The 14453-nt window shown below is 41.0% G+C and overlaps 1 protein-coding gene and 1 long non-coding RNA gene across 2 annotated transcripts in view; both read right to left on the bottom strand.

Moving 5' to 3' along the window:
- NINJ2 (ninjurin 2) overlaps positions 1-14453 on the bottom strand; it is a 76703-nt gene that overhangs the window by 49177 nt on the left and 13073 nt on the right. The gene's annotated exons all lie outside the window — the stretch shown is intronic.
- Positions 1469-9828, bottom strand: LOC141923719 (uncharacterized). Its single transcript, XR_012623384.1, has 2 exons — positions 9586-9828; positions 1469-5220 (listed from the first exon to the last, which is right to left on the bottom strand). It is a non-coding gene; the product is annotated as an uncharacterized LOC141923719 (long non-coding RNA).

Below are 14453 nucleotides of genomic sequence, written 5' to 3'. Positions count from 1 at the left end.
TGGGGGGCGAGAAAGGGGGTGGCACGCCAATTCTTCATTGTCCGGGCAGTCCGTGGAACAAGCACCCCTCTTAGACTTTCCGTGACAGTTGTGTTCATTACGTGTCTGTGCTACCTCTCCGAGTCCAGCTGAGCCTCATGAGCTCACTTGGGCTGGGACACGGTGATGCAGCCAGTGTACCAAGAGGTTCCTGGCATGGGCTGTGCAGCCACAGCAGCGATTCCGATCTCTCCCTCTCTCACCAGTGCACCGATGAAAAACTGACAGTGGAAGAGATTAGATCCAAAAAAGTTGTGCCAGCTAGCTGCTGCTGTTACTGCTGCAAAGATACTGTTACATCTCAGCTAAAATTTACACTTTACTCTCTTTATAGTCCCTTCTTCTCATTTTTCTCCCCAGCCAAAATGCCCTTCCTTTCCCCTGCCCAACACTTTTTTTGGTTGAATTTGATATGCCTGGTCTTAGCTGAAATTAAATCTTGCTTTTTGCTTCTGTTAAAAGCAACTATGAATGACACTGGAATGGAAATGTATGCAGCCAGAATTAAGTCACAGCATAGAAAAATACGTTGTTATTATTAGGTGGAATCCTCAGGCAGAAAATCAGAGTAATTCTCTAGATTTTAGAGAAACTTTGCTACTCTGTACTACCTGCAGATCGGGTAGGCATGTCTGGCTTTTGAAGGACAATTTCTGTAGTTACAGTAGCATAGAAAATTTATAGTAATATATTCTGTTTAAGCAGTTTATCCAAATGCACGTTGTAGCACTCCAGCCTGACTAAAAGTGCTGACAAGTCTGTCAGTAGATGATCCTGTTGCACTGATGCTTCCCAGCAAAAGGCCTCATTTTGCAATGAAAATACCAGTGCTTAGTGCTGCAAGTTCATTTCAAAGTGCTGATGAATTTAGCCTCTCTGCATTCCTCTCTAACAGCTTTTTTTTTTTTTTTAACTTATAGATGTATGAGCTGAAGCAGTGAGATGTGTTTAGGGAGCAGGCTAATGTCATGCTGGAAAGTAGGGCCAGGATACAGCTCATTTCATCCTTAGGGTTTGACCTAACATTGAAAGCCCGTCAGGAACCATGAGGCTGATTCTACAACCAAAAGCCACCCTCACGGTTCCGACTTTTGAATGAAAATTAAGATACCTGTATCTTGTTATCACTGAAGTGATTGTTTTAATCCTAAGGGAAATGGAGTTGAGGGGAAAGAGGCTACTCATCCCTACTCTTCAGCACCTGTTGGCTTTTGCTTTGCTTTTTTTTTTTAAGGTAAGGAGTATTTAACCCAAAATGCAGCCATCTGCTGGTGCTGTTGATTTGCTCTCCTGATGGGAATCTGTATGTTAACTAAAAACTCCCTGTAAGTATACTGTTGCACATATGTTAATATACCGTAATATACGGGTAAGTACCTGTTTTAATTTACTTTTCTTAGTGTAGCCTATAAAAAGATGTTACAGTTGATCAGTTTATAAATAAATATTGTTTATTAATAGATAATTTACAGTGAGTGAGTGTCCGCTGTGGTTTTTTGGGCACTTCTGGGAGTTAAAAGGACTTCATGTTGTGCAGGTCCTTTGTGAACTGACTTCCAGCAAACTACCCATGAAGTCTGGCTAAAGTTTTCTGAGTTCCTATATATGCCATAAGCATAAAAACAAGTCCAAAATATCTTCTAGTGGTCAGGCAGGAATGAAGTAGCTATCATTTTATTTAGTAGATAAACAAATATCAGCAGTGTACAAATTTCAGACAAGACTGCATATATAACAATGTGCCTTTTAAAAATTATTTTTTCTTAGTATATCTAAATGCTGTGCTAGAAGCTTTTTTTTTTTTTTTACTCACTCTCCACAGAGGTATTGCAAAGAGTAATAATCTTGCACTATGTCCTTAGAATATCTACAGAAATCAGTCAAAACTTACAGTAACCCTTGTGTCCTTGTAGACACTTCAATTAAACCAGGTTCCCAATGCCCTCTGCCAGGATAACATGAAAGAGTCTTTCTGCAAAGCATGTTAGTAGTAATGGCTGTATCAGCCTCCCCTGAAGTGTCTGGAGTCAAGCACATTAGAATGAAAAAACTTCAAATAACAAAATTTCTCTTGGAAATTATTTGTCGGTGTCATTAATAGCAAAGCTAAGAGCCAAAAAACATGAGAAGACAGGGGAGTGGGTTTATTTTAACTTGAATTGTAATAGCTGCCCAAGAAAGGAGTGCCTCAATGAACAGTTATAACTAAGATTTACTTGTTACTAAATCCAATTACAAAGAACTACATTTTTCAAACTATCTAGTAACTGTTAATTATGATGCAAGAATGCACCATTGTAATGGTCCAAAGATTAAGGCATAGAAAATGCAGCCCAACTTCTAAAAGGGATTGTGTGACATGAGTGGCAGCACTCACCAATTTTAGACTCAACAGCCCCTGAACTCTCTTCCAGTCTTTTTTATAACACAAGACAAGTGGGAGACCTCCAAAACCTGGCTGTTCTAATGGATGTTGATTGATTAGAGAGTCTTTCTGGTAATGCATACTAGAGGCAGATGGGGAAAGAGCAGTGTTCCTTGAAAGGAGGGTGGGGAGCATCTGGGGCATGATGAAGAACGAGTATGTGATTTTCCTTGCAAGACCAGCCCACGCTAGCTGAGAGTGGAGGGGAGGCTCTGTGGATCAGCCACATTCACTTGGGAGGATCACGCATGGCAAAGTTGCTTATTTCCACCCCCATCCTCTTCCCTCCCTTATGCCAGCCAAAGTGCTTGTGCAGCCACCCAAGAAACCAGACAGAAGAACTTCTTCCAGCTGGGAAAAAAAAAAAAAAAAAAAATTACAGGCTATTTTTTTGGCTGGGATCAGATCCCTGACCTGGTTCTGCACATAACTGCACAAACACTTACGCTGGCAGCAGTGAGGGCGCCTGGCGGGAAATGGAAAAAACAGCTGGGAGTGGAGAAGGGTGGGGACAAGCCGGTTCAAGCAGCATTGCTGCTGAATGTGTAACCACAGCATTGCAGTGCCGGTGCCACCAGTGGGGCTGGCCTCTGCGAAGGGGACATGGGAAGAAGAGCTGCAATTCTTGGGCTTCAGCACTAGCCAGTAGAGACTGCTGGCAGCAGAAAGTAGGCCATGCTGTGTGAAGACTGATGCAAGAATTACTCTTCCCCACCATTCTCAGATGTGTTGCGATACTCAAGAGAGAGCCATAACCAAGACCACAAGAGTTTCTGTAGGACAACTACACTTCTAACAGCAAATAACAGGGCAACTTCACTTCTTAACCCTTCTCAGGCCTCGATTTTGTGTTACAAAAGTGGTTTGGTTTTGGTTTTGAGACACCCTTTCTTCAGCCCATAATTTTGGGCCACTTCTTCACTATATCACGGAAGAAGTGTGCTACTGATCTATTATGGGTGCACTCACCTGACTGAGAGGATATGAAAAGAGCTTGATTTGTCTAGCCTTACAGAATGAAAAACCAAGAGGGAACTGATGCAAACTACAAATTCACTAAACTGGAGAACTCTATGGAGATGGAAATGCAGCATTAGCACAGGAAATAATTAATAAACTGGCCAAGAAAAAATTCTAGGTTAGAAATTAGAGGAAGGTTCTTGGCTGCCTGAGTGCTGATGTTCTGAAGAAGCCAACCAATGAGAGAAGCAAGGACAATGCTACAACCCCCACCATGGCAGGGTGGTTGGAACTAGATGATCTTTAAGGTGCCTTCAAACCCAAACCATTCTATGATTCTATGACAAGAAAGCAAACTGGACTGGAGATGAAGTTTTTTGAGTTTACTGAAAGGACTACCTGATATGGCTGCCCGTGACAGCCAGGGGCTGACCCTGCTAACCATTCCTGTCCCAGGTCCTATTTTCTGTGTTTCACTGGTGGTTGCCTTTGAAGAGCAAAACTCGGCAGTGCTGTAGTGCATGCTGCTGCAGAGGTGAAGGCAAGTAACTAGGTAGCCAAAGGCCCGTTTTTTTTGTAATTTCTTTAGGAGCATTAGTCCCATTGTCTTTCAATTAATGGTAGGTTTATATAGCTCCTGGTTGGCAGGACTGGCTTCACCTTTTATAGGAGAGAACCACAGAGTATAGCCTAGTGTGTGGAAGAGTAATCATCTTAAGGAAGGCTCTGGAGACAAAGAACACAAAGATGCAAGTAATACTTCTAAAATTCTCCCAGAGGGTGATAAATGAACATGTACTTATCCAATGAATCATTAAATTATATGAAAGCAAGGCTAGAAGGGATTATAAGGAGTCACCAATTCCTTCTCATGCTCCAAGAGAACAGCGGGTCAGTGGTACCTGTTCCATTAGCACAGACGCTGTCCCAGCCTGCTTCAAAAACATTCCAGATGTGGAGATTTCCAAGACAGCCTATCCCAGTACTTCAGTAACACCATCCTAACAGCTAGAAATGGTTTTGCTAATATCTAATAAAAAAACTTCCCTGCTTCAATTTTAGCCTGTTATTCTTATCCTCTCCACGTGGGAGAGAAGAGATTATTTCCTTCCTCTTTGCTGCAATCATTTACATTTTTGAGGGCTGTTATCATGTCTCTGTTCAGTCTTCTCTATGCTTAAGAAAACAAAAATTCCTTTGCAGTTTCCTCATAAGTTGTGTTTCATAGATCTCTGAGTGCTCTTGTTGCTCTCTGAACTCTTTTCTGTTGAATTATTGGAGAGTTTTGAACTGTTAGCAGTCTGTATTAGCACAGGTGAAAATAGTCATAGGGGTGCAAGTGTGAGAAATAATCTTCTGTGTATTTGGATTGATAATGGGAGTCTGGAGCACAGACTATAATTTTTGTGGGGTCTGACTAAGTGCAAGTTTTCTGTCTGTCCTTGAGAGAAAATCACTACTTCCCACTAGAAAGCCAGGACAGATGCTAGAAAGAAAGATTATTTTAGCACTCTTCAATGTTTTAAAATGTTGTAGTAAGCCACAATCAAAGTGAGAATAAAGGTAGATCAGGCTGTAGGAAGTCCAAGGTCACCTCCTGAGCACCATCTGAAGCTCATATAACTGGTTACTGATAATTCCCAGAAATCCTAGCAGCCCAGCCTTGCTTTGGCTCTCAAAGGAAGGATTTGGAGTGATGAAGCCATGTCCTGTTTGGAGAACATCTTCTGAAGCCTGAATGCTCTTTCTTGGGTGCTAGACTGTTGGATTTTGTCTTCCTTAGTCAAACATCTGCACTGGAAAGGTAGATTAAGAACATTAATTAACCACAGGCCTCGCAGAAGAAGATATCGCTCAAGAAACAGGGAGCTCATCGGACTACAGTTGACTGGCACTTCCTTCAGCTCTTTGAGAGCTTAAGTGGACAAATAACTCTGATGTCAGTCCTTATCTTCTACAGAGGAAGGTGTGAGAGGTTAGAAAAGGGTTATGTGCATTCCAGTATACACCCCCTCTCTTTAACACCTCAGCCACAGCCTACAGAAATTACAGGTTGCTTCATGCTCTTTTTCTCTCATTAGTTCTAGACAGACTGATACTTGAAGCTTTTTCAACAGCAGTGGGTCAGGAGGCACGCACGTGCATGCCCACACAGACAGGCACACCCCCCATTACATGATTGTTGTTAATACTGCATGGTCTTTTAGAGAGTCATAATACATTCTTTTTTTCTGAGTCCTCCAGTGATTACCAAAACATCTTCCTGATACTTCTGAGCCTAAAACTTGCTGCTATCTAAATTTCCTTGTGGACATTTCTACTGACTCCAGCGCTTATGGACTTGATCCGTATCTGACTTTGGCCTCAGCAGTGTTTCCCAGCCTTGCTGTGCCTGGCAGCTTTGAAAGTCATTTTCTAGGGTGAAGCTTGGAAAGCTCATCTAATTAAGACTCCCTATTATATGTTTGTTTGCTTTACTTCTGGAAGTCTCCTCTGAATCTGGCCCTTGGGAACTAGGCAAAATAAGGACCTCCCCTTTTTGCCCCTTTCTGCATTGGTACTTCTCCTGGTGTTCCTCTCTGCTTGAACTGAGTCTTTCCTAAATCTGACCCTGGCAGCAGATCTTGCCATGGGCACATTTTGCATGCTGTGAACAAATGTTGAAAAGTTCCCTATGTTTTCCCTATTTCACCTGTATGACATTTTCCCAAGGACTGTTTTGAAGCTCAAACACAATTGTGGATTACTCATACAGACTAATTCATAATATTCACTCCCATTTACTTCAGCTGAAGTTGAATATATTTTGCAGGAACAAATCCTCTACAATGAACAACTCCCAAATTCCCTTTCTTGTATCCTTCCTCCTTCCAGTGTTAACCCCCATCTCCCCACCTACTGCTGCAAAGAACTGACCCAACAATAAGCCAAGGGGTAGATCTAGAAATGGTATGTTAATGGCATTCCCTTCTGCCACCTTTGTTTATTCCCCTCTTAATGCCACACACTAAATATAAAAGAAACCCTCAGCCTTGCTTACTCTCTCCCTTCCTCCATCTCTGCCCTCCTGACAGTTTCCAAATAAACCTTGAAACCCACTATCAGTTGTAAAGTCTAATCAATGAAAGACATAGGTGCCAGTAATATGAAACCCTCTGCCTCAAGATCTTAGTGTTTCTTACTGAACTTCAGTCTTTAAGGTCAGGCATTCTAGTTGCTGTTTGGCTTGATGTACATTGAATACAAAGTCAAACAAGGGGCAAGCCTGAGTAGGTTATTCCTCTGTTTACAAAGCAAGCAGCATACTGACTTCTGGCAAAGTGGACACTAAAAGGGCATCCTCACCTAAAGGACAGTGGAGAAAAATAGGGAGGGATTTTATATGGCAGGACCTGGAGCATCATTCTCAGTGGGCTGGTTGCAATACTGAGTATTGATGAACTGCAGACAACTCAAGCAGCAATGACTGCAAGACAGTGAAAGACATAATTTCCAAAGAAGTGTTTTAAAAGCAAAGCATGTGAAGGATATATAAAGTCAGTACCTCCTACAAAGCTCCCTTAAACCCACAGATAGTTCTCTTGTCTACAGTTAGCTTTACAGCAGCCCTGAAAGGAGACAGGAGGAGAGGGGAAGATTCCACCAATGTTTGAAATGGGGGTAGGAAGGAAGTTATTTAAGGAGGTAAAAATACAAGTGTAATGGGATGAAATTAAAACAGCAGCACCTGACATCACACAAAATTTACTGATGTTTTGGCATCATGTCTCTGGGAAGAGGAAGACCCATGTTTTTATGATGGTTCTAATTTGATGTGATTTAGCTCTGAGAAGTGTGCAGCAACAAGACAAAATAATTGATTTTTATGGTGGAAGGTGGGATTGGTAAATTTAATGCAGTTATCGGATCTGTGTCTTGAATGTACTTTTGGTTTCTTGCTGCAGGATTCCAAGGGAAAACAGAATTTTCAGGCTCAAAAACGGTTTCTGTACAGACATTTATGGCTACATTGTTCCTCCCTGCTAGGATTTCCCTACAACAAATGGGGACTAAGAGGTTTTAATGCCTAGTGTCTTCAAGCAATTTTGTCAGCAAGCAGCTGAGATCTGTCTATATTTTAAAGACAGTCTATTTAGTTAAATTGCCAAGCGTTCAAGTGCGGTGGTTATGGCAGTGCCTGAGGTCAGGACCAGAAATACAAAGTGCAACAATGTGTATTATTCAGAAGGTCATGTTACTGACGACAACCCACCCTGCAGTCAGTGGAAAGACTTTCTCTGTCTTTAAAGGGCTTAAGAGCAACCATGTACTAACACAGTGACCACGTGTAAAATATATTTATTTGCTCTCAAACTCCCTTTTTGTGCTGCAAATCAAAAACTTGTGCTTAATCTGGTTTGACGGGTATTTTACATTATGTGATGCCACACAAGAGCTACTAAAGCATTTAGCTTTGTTGCTTCCTCAGCATTTGTGATATTGGTGAGATGCTCTTTTGAAGATCTCTTGCAGTAAAATTTCCCAGCGGAATGGGAGAATTTCAGGCCTGACAGTGAGTCTTACTTGATGAAAATCACTGGTCTCTACAGTTTTCATTCTGAATCAGACACAAGTATTTCACTGGTGTGGTTCCAAAGGCTTTGCTGGAATCCCTCTGATTTACACCCATATGAGATCAGCATTAGGCCCCAGTGTTTTCATTTTTCATTTGTTATTCTTGGCCCTAGTGTCCTTTTACCACTGTTGAATACAATGTTCCTAAAACACCAGATGTGCTTGTAAGATGAGGGAATATGGCAAAAAAAAATAGATTGCAGGGTTTCACTAAACAACACGTGATCTTCTTTTGCCCCGTAGTCTGAATTCTGGACTTTTACACCAGTATAACTGCATTTATTTCTACAGGTCTGTTTCTGATTACCATTGAGAAATGAAGTTATAAATCCTTCCTAGTATATTTTTGTTACAGTAGCTCCTTAACAGGATCACTGCGCTGTGCTCAGTATTAGTTTGTATAATGACTGATGCTTAATATACAACATTGGCCACAGATTTTGTACAAATTCTGGGTTTCTAATCACTTTTATAATACTCCAATCACTATATTAGTTACTGGTTTCGAAGTATTATGGGCACTGTTGCTCTTTCAGTACAGGCTAACTCAGTGCTCACATTAGGTGCTTGGAGATCTTAAGTAACATAGTTATTACACATAGTTTATCCCAGTTATCACATAGTTTATACCAGTTAAAACTGGTGGGAGATCCAAATCTGCCCCAGTATACAGATTCCTTTGATGTGGTAGGAAGAACAGGTTCAAATCTGCAGAGTGCTGGCCACTCCAATCTTAAACAGCAAAGCATTAAACAAACTGCTGAGCTTTAGTTGAATGAGTAATGTGACCAAATGACCCATCTGCTCTTCAACCTGCACAATCAAGCCCTGTGTGAACAGGGAAGCCAAGGCTGTGTGTAATCACCTGAATTATTTTGTGCTTGAACCTGAGACCTGGCTACTATAGCAAGCTGCTCACAGTGTCATCTCTTTAAAAGGTCTGAGGTATCTTCACTGGTTATGGAAGTTACAGGGAATTGTTTTTTCCCATCTTGAAGTCATTCATTCACTATTGCCACTGAAGAACAGGATGCAGGTAAGGGAAATGAATGAATGGAAAAAAACAGCCAGAGAGCATCAACGGCATTCTACTGTGCATCCCATCAGAGATTAACTCTCAGTTTGTAAGGGTGAGCTGTTGCTAAATTAGTCATTTGGGCTGATAAAAGTTTTGAAACACTTCTTAAAGCACTGACAGTCATTCAGGCAGCAACAGTAGATTCAGTACTTTAGAACCATGTTTTGCTCTCATTTATACTGCACTACATTTGGAGTTGATCACTTGATGTCAGAAATTTACCTCAAATTAACACTGGTACAAATTATGCTAGAATCTACTCCAGTGAATATCCCCTTCTGCTGCACCCACAAATCACAATGAAATCAAGTAGTGGGAGCAAGATCCAACCCTTCCCTGCATGTGCATGAATACAAGTATTGGTATTTCCAAGGGACAGTGTGTCCATCCTGATTGAACCATGAAGTGGGGGTCTGCCAAGGTAGAAGAGAGGATGAAAAGGTGCTACCCTTGATACAGCCTTGCTTACCAGAGATCCGTAACTGACTCAGATCCACTGGCAGAAAGCAGAGACCTTGTAGCAGACACCTATCAGTGGGATTACATCAGTATGGTCACTTATTATGTCTGTTTCTCCAGGCACAAATTCTTCTTAGGAAGTACTCAAAATGCAGACAGAGTTAGTCCCTCTTCTCCTGAAAAATATTAAGAAAACAGTGTTGGCAGTACTTTCCACTGAGCGAATCTCCAGCATGCTATTTAGCAGGCAGAGTGTTTTATATGGTGGTGGCTTTCAGCTCAGAAGTAAAACCAGGGACTTAAATAACTATCAGATAAAATCCTGTATCACTTTCTTTGTAAAGCTCTCTTATTCAGATAACATCCTCAATGGGTAATTAATTAATTTCTGTCTAAAATTCCCTCTTAGTGTTATTAAGAACATGATATTCAGTACTTTATGCTTAGATCCCTCAGGTATTACATGCTCTCTGCCTAAAACACTGTCTTTCATCCCAGAGGTGGCTGAATTGCAATGGTGAGCAAAATGCTCTTTGAGTACACAGTAAATAATCAGGTGGTGAAATAGATTAGATGCTGGATATCTTTGGACAGAGGATACAGCATATAGTCAGTCACTCCTTCACAGGAGTATATGTGGGCTCTGGATGATGGGCAAAGTGAGAAGGCCAACAGTGTTGAGAATCTAACAACATAAGCTGAAGGCTTAGAGTAAGCCATCCTTTCTCTTCTTTTCGTACTCAATTTTTCAGTGTTACAAAAGAAACCACATTTTAAAAGGATTTTCTATTGCATAAGTAAAAGGTGTCAAAGACATTAAAAAACAACAATCATCTCTGTGGCTTTCCTCTGTCTTACCCAGTGAATTTCATCTGGGATCTGAAGGGGTTGCTCAAAGCATAAGAGACAACATCATACCTATGTTCATGTTTAAAAAAGTCTACTAGGGTGATGGTTCTGTGTCATGGATCTAAATGACAGGTGACCAAATACCTGTGCTCCAGAAGTTTTAAGAACATGATTGAAACACACTGAAGGTAATGGAAACATCCCTAGTGACTGTGATGTAGACCCAGAACTTTTCATTCTGCCACCATACTTGTGCAATTTCAAATGTTTGCTCTTTATGCTGTAAATCCTCCACTCCAGTAGGTTAATTATGTATCAGTATTCCTTTACAAAGTGATTGGGATGCTCCTCAAGGTAGTAAGCAAAGGAAAAATAAATATGTGTTATTTTTCAGTCCACCATCCCATGCTTAGTCGTAAGTGAATTTCATGTCTTGAAAAGTGTCAGGTTGATGGCCCAGGCGCAGACGTTCTTTCATCTACAAACACTTACTCCAGCAGCAGAACAAAAGCCTTCTCCATACTGATCCCTGACAGTACATCTTCAAACTGAAGGGACTTCAAATGGCAGGCCCTCTAAGTCCTTGATCTGTCTGGCAGCCTCTGTAACAAAGGGGCAAATTTGTGATGGTGCTTTTTATGATACGCTTCTCTAGCAGAAGCTCGACTGGGAGTCTCAAATTGTCTCAGAGATCAGTGCTGTCTAACATCATTATTCACTGGTGTTCTAAAAATAGTTCTGATTAGATTATAGTAGATAGAAACCCACAGAAATGGCTTAGAATGCTAACAGTTTATTTTTGAATAAATGGAATTTTTTCCTAGTGAAATCTATCATTACACTAGAAAAATATTGCTCCCAAAGGAAAATAGTTTTATTTTTTTATATGCCCGTTAACTAATATTAAGGGTGGTTTGTTTTGGTTTGTTATATTTTTTACAAAAAAAGCCCAGACTGTGGAAGCCAAGAAATATGATAACAAAAGCATTTCTCACAAACATCACCAGTCTTGTGGAAATGCTGACCATGATACCTGATTATATCAGGCATCTGTGACTGCCCATCGTGTAGGAGTTACAAGGTCACCATGACCTAAACAGGCAAAGGAGAATCATAGTCTTTCCCAGTATATAATCCGTAGCAAATGCAAAGCATATTGGGGATTATGAGTTAGTGTGATAAGGTAACTATCTTGCTTATAGATGTCTGAAACAGGACTTCCAAAATCCACTGTTTATAACTATCAAACTTCATCCTGACTCACTTTTTTTTCTTCTCTTTATAGTAGATTTACTGTTTCAGGAGCAGTTCTTCCTTGAAAACTGGTTTAGAAATTTTTCCTGTTAGACAGCACCAGTCATCTGAATGAAAATGGCATCCTTAGAAACTGGTATTTTATCCTGGTCACCTGCAGAGAGAGGTTCTGAGCCTTCACTACCTGTTCCCTGATTTGAAACATCAGAACCAGGTTTCCCTCATCATTGAGGGCTGCTGGCAGCGTGCATCCCTCAGGAAGGAGAAAAGGGAGGGAGGGAGGAAAGTGGAATAGCTTTACAAACAGATTGGATGGAGTGATGCTGATAGAGGAAAGTTCCTGCTCTTTACCATCACAGGACAGTCTTGCCTCCTGCCAGCTTATGATAATGAACACCACGGACACTCGCCTGAAAGCACAAGCTTAAGCTTTTTTCCCCATAATGAATCAAAGGAAAGGAACAATTCAATCCATTAAATAGGAAAAATCCCTGGTGCTTCTGCCCAGGCAGAAGTGCCTGTTGGGATACCCTAGGGGAAGGGCTGCCTTTGTGTTGGACTGTTGGACGGATCTCTGTGTCCATCCCCTACCGAAGCATTGCACCTCCTCCTCCCTATTTGCATCTCTCATCTGGGACCCATGCCCTGGGGCGAATTCCCAGCACCTGTGCATTTTTCATTGCAGAGCTGGACCAGCTGCTTCTGCTGGCTTCTTAGAGGGCCAGCACTCACTGCTATGAGCAGCAGCAGGGGGAGAAGGACAGTATGTCCTTCTGCCAGTCCCTACCTAAAAAAGAAAGTTGCAATTTACCTTTCAGTAGTCCTAAAGTAAGCATGAAGGGTGGACTTGTACCCAGAGATGGATGGTGCTTCGGGCAGCACTGGGAGATGGAGGAGCCTGCTGTGTGCTTTCTCACATGTGGAGCAGGGTGTGACAACAATTAGCTTTTCTTTGGAAGCAATGAGGAGAAAAAGAGAAATTCCATTCACATTGCAAGATTTTATTCTCCGGTTTTTTTTGTTCCTGTCTAAATGTATCTATCTGAGGTGCTCCTGTATTCTAGCATAACAGAGATCCAATGGATAATAAAAACAATTAGAAAACTGAACTGCAGAAAAGAAATGTAAGGAAACAAAATAGAGCGCAACTAAAAAACTAAATCATATTTACACTTGCAAATTCCATCTCAGGTTAGCCAGAAGTATTTTCAAGGAATACACAAAAAGAAAAGAAATTAATTGCTATAACCCACAAGTACACTATCATGTTGTACTTCAAAGGTAAATAAAGACTGGCCAACAGCACAGGGACAACCTAATTTTCTAAGGAAACTGTAGAGTAGCCAGACCTTTGGTTCTGAAAGTGCCTTTTGTGAGTTCTCTGCCCAGTGAGCTGTGTGGATTTACTTCAGTGTTACACAAGCCTGAAAGCCTCTTGAGCTTTGGACTGTCTGTACCAGAGTTCTGAAAACTTCTCCTGATTGTTTCAAACGTCCATTTTGTTTGAAATCTTTTATATACTTGAACTGTTTTCTACCTCTATAAAATTTCTACTCTCTCCTCAGTTCTTTTAGTACAATTCAGGAGCAACTCCGTAGAAATCAGTGGTGCTTGTTGTACAACCTGCCTTACTGAAACACTGGGTTTTTTTTAAAAAAAATTGTTTTTCCAGCAGCATTGGCATTTCCTCCTCCTCCCCAAACCACCTCACCTTTTTCCAGTTATCTATTCTTTTGACTATTATTTTAAGTACACCAATAACAATATTGATGTAAATTCAGTCCAGAGCGCTTAAAATAATAGCAAACCGCAGGCAAACCCTTTGGCTTCTTTTTTGTACTCAGTGTGGAACTGTTAGCACAAAAGCTGATAGCTGATAATGAGCAACCCTATTGTGAAGGATGCTGGAACACTAAGCTGTTTTTGCGGGCTGATCCAAAGTATAAGGAAGTTAATGAATGGCTTTATACTTCGGGCTCCAAGATGAGGGGCTGGTATCAGGTTTTAAGGGGATGTATAATAGGCTAATTGTTCTGAACAGATAACAGCAATTTGCAGCTGGATGGGTATAATGGGACATTCATTCTAGAATGTTTTTACATGTGGTAAAGCAATTTTCTTACTCTTTATAAACCTATTTACCAAGAAATTTAATACAAGAGAAAATTAATAATTTTGGAAGGGCTGGATCCCGTAACTGGGATATTCTACCTGCATACCTGACAGCAAATTCATCTGCTGATTGGAAGGGTAGTTATACTCAAAATGGTTGCAGGATGTACTGTAGAGTATCGTATGCTGCCTACGTTACCTGCAGAATTACCAGAAAAGACAAATACAAATATAATCAGAATGGCATAACAATGAGAAAAAACCCCACGCAACACGACAGAAAGAATGAAACTATTCTCAGTTACATATCTGCAGTCCAATTGATCTCTGCAGGGGTTGCATGGTTTTAGTGCACAAGAGTGATGTTTGCCTCAGAAGATCTAAAATAAAAGTAGAAGGGAATAATTGATGACTAACAGGGAAGTTCGAGGGAAAGACCCCTATTATAATAAGAAGTATCTATGGCCGTTGTACTTGGAAAACAAAATGACTGAAAATGAAAGTAATTTGATAACCTTATGGAGAGAAGAAGCTGAAATGGCAAGCCTGAGCCCTGGCACTAGCTGCAGCCTGTGCTACCCTGCAGACAGCCAAAAGGGGAGCTCCAGCTGCAAACCCAAGAGTCCAAGATAACAATCGCTTGGAAACATTTGTGCCAAGAAG

The sequence above is a fragment of the Strix aluco genome, chromosome 5, assembly GCF_031877795.1.
Source record: "Strix aluco isolate bStrAlu1 chromosome 5, bStrAlu1.hap1, whole genome shotgun sequence".
In the NCBI taxonomy this organism is placed as follows: domain Eukaryota; kingdom Metazoa; phylum Chordata; class Aves; order Strigiformes; family Strigidae; genus Strix; species Strix aluco.
Note: the sequence above shows the minus strand (reverse complement) of the source record. Positions and strands in the feature narration are given on the sequence as shown.